This window comes from Zea mays, chromosome 4, assembly GCF_902167145.1.
Source record: "Zea mays cultivar B73 chromosome 4, Zm-B73-REFERENCE-NAM-5.0, whole genome shotgun sequence".
NCBI lineage: Eukaryota > Viridiplantae > Streptophyta > Magnoliopsida > Poales > Poaceae > Zea > Zea mays.
Window position 1 is genome coordinate 145,529,336 of NC_050099.1, and position 2,935 is coordinate 145,532,270.

Here is a 2,935-nt window from a genome sequence, read left to right on the forward strand (position 1 = left end):
TTGCAATGGGCAAAAATCGTTGCGATAGGCACCAATTGCGATAGAACAACTGTCGTTGCCTGCTGTTGCAGAAAACAGAGTGGCAATAGGCTATAGCAATAATTTTATGTTCTGTTGCAATTACTACATCTTTTGCAACGTATTCAAGTGTTGCAGTAGTTCGTTGTTACAATGGACTATTCTGTTGCAATAAGTTATATTGCAACAGTTACGATAGTTGCTAAATACTCTATTGCCACAACATATTTCATGGTAATAAGTGTTAATGCCACGTTTAAATTTGTTGCAAATGGCTTTGTTACCACAAGATGCTTCGTGGCAACAAAACACTAGTGCCACACAAGTGACTCGTGGCAATAAGATGTATTGCCATGCAAATAATTTCGTTGCATTTGATCATTTTGCAACATAATGTGTCTCATGGCTACATGACCTTTTTGCTATAAAAATTATCTGTGGTAAGAACCGTTATAACAACAACAAAAAATATCGTAACTAATGATGTTGCAACAAGAAGAAAAGGTTGCGACTACTGAAATCCCAACGAAATAGATCCATGGTAATTACATCTTATTGCAACAAAAAAATCATTGCAGCTGAACCATACAACAACCAATAAAACCGTTGTATTTACATATATTCAAACCCACAATTTATACGACAATGCATTTTGCAATTCTATTGGGTATAAAATGTTATGCAAAAGAATTATATTTTACATCAGTAACGTCAGAACCAAAATTGACAACCATAATATTTGTCTCTTGTCTCATATATTAACTATATCCATACTATAAGTTGTAACAAATAGGTTGCACCAAATAAATAGTGGCCAAATACAAATTAATTTAATAACATAGCTCACAATCACAACATCCTCATTACCTCATACTAGCTTGGATTGTGATAACATAGATAATAAACTACTCAGAACTAGCAAATTATTGGAAGTTTTTTTGCCATCGTGTACCCCTCCATCCCCTCCATTGATGCAAGAGATGGTTAGCTAGGCTGACGACGATATCACGACGACAAGGAACCTGTTGGAAGTGTTCAAAACAATAATTAGTAAAGCTACAATAACTTGGTTAATCATTAGTGGAAGACTACAACTGTAGTGCCTACAGCTACAGCTACAGCACAACTCCTAGCAAGCAGCATCAGCAGCAACCATCAGCAAGCAGCAAGCAGCAACACGCAGCATGCAGCAAGCTGCAGCAACAACACGCAGCAGCACGCAGCTAGCAGCGGCAAGCAACAAACAGTAGCATGCAACAAACAGGAAGCACGAGCAGCAAGCGTTCTACTCTATCTCTACCAGAGAAGGCAGCTGCAACACGAGCCTAACAGGAGCGAAAACAAGCTACCAAATAAGCATGCTGCACAGAGCCACAAACATGTGTACTGCTCCTATGGTTAACTAAAATCTGTTTAGACTACTAAAATTCATTGCATGCACAACTACAAAAGAAATAAAAATAGATTGTGGATATACCTTAAACACACTTTGATAGAGCTTCTTAAGTTGATCTACCTTGCTTCTCGCTTGCACTTGCGGATTGTACCTATTATCATATTCAGGATTACAAAAACAAAACTATCAAAAAATGTTGTAAAACAGTTTATATGATCATAATGCAAGAACATTTGCATTCCATACACATTCGCTTCTTTTGTTGCCCCTTGCCTGCACACGTCTTGTCACAACATTCCTTAGAGTGTAAGAGCTAATATAGTTTGCTGGCATATTATCTTTCTTATTGTTTGTGTCTGGTGTACGAACGTTGTTTGCACTACTTGGTGCAGGTGCAGGAGGATCAGCTGGGATGAGTTCATGAGGTTTAGTAGGGACAACGGAAGAAGGATCGATTGGAGTGGTGCTTTCACGGTTGCTCTGCATTAAACAATTGATCAAACAATTTATGTTGCAAAAGTTTCTAATAGCAATGATGGTAAAAATAAAAATATCAAATTTTATACCTGTTGTGCTACAGCAGCAAGGGCAGCAACCATTTCTTGCCTCATTTCTTCTCTAAGCACTTGTCTTTTTCTTTCTTCTTCTTCTTGCAGTGCTTGCATTTTTTACTGTAGTATTCTTTCTCGTTCTGCAACCTCACACGCAAGTTTTTCATTTAACAACTGGACCTAACTTTCGAGTTCAATGTTCTTTTGGTTGGTTGCAACTGTGGCACGAGCTTGTTCGAGGAACTTTGATTCCATCACTTGACTTCTTGTTGGATATCTTGATAGGTACCCATGACCATGAAGTCTGTTTGCCTTACATCCTATTGTTTCCTTGAATGTTGTTTGGAAAATAGCATTTTCCTCTTCTCTTGTTAGATCAAATCTTTCTGTTTGATACATTTTCTCAACAATTTTCTCAGTTGCCTTCTCCTGAAAAGAACAATATAGTTCAAGTTAGCTCAATTCAAATAAAAATTCATGCCCAGTATTTTAAAGTATGTTTTAGTAGTAAGCTTTGTGATTTACTCACATAAATGCCACGTGAAGCCTCTTCCGACCATTCATCATTTTTACAATGAGTAATCATCCAAAGGGATATATCGGTTGGTTCTATACCAGTTTCTGGATCTCTATGTAATGTGAAGAATGTATCATACAAGTTTGTCATTAATCATGGAAAATAAAGTAGTGGCCATATCATTACCTGTTGAAAGCTTATTTGGGAAAAGGTTCTAGAACCCATTATATGCTTCGTTCTTTGTTTCTGACGGTTTTCCGAGTTCCGGCTGCTTATTTTCTAGAAAATAATAATAGTTGGAAATGAATTAATAAATAAATCGCTAGAATCATCCATATTATGCAAGTGCCAATCGTTAAAGTAAAGGAAATGAAACAACAAACCTGGAATGTCTCAGATCCAAAATACAACATCATGTAATGCCACTCGACGATGTCTACATCTTTAGGCTTG

General features: G+C 37.0%; 1 long non-coding RNA gene across 1 annotated transcript; it reads right to left on the reverse strand.

Annotated features, from left to right (window-relative positions):
* Positions 1-997: 997 nt before the first annotated feature.
* LOC103653778 (uncharacterized) lies at positions 998-1,753 on the reverse strand. The gene is made up of 3 exons (XR_565703.2): positions 1,661-1,753; positions 1,496-1,565; positions 998-1,040 (listed from the first exon to the last, which is right to left on the reverse strand). It is a non-coding gene; the product is annotated as an uncharacterized lncRNA (long non-coding RNA).
* Positions 1,754-2,935: the final 1,182 nt, after the last annotated feature.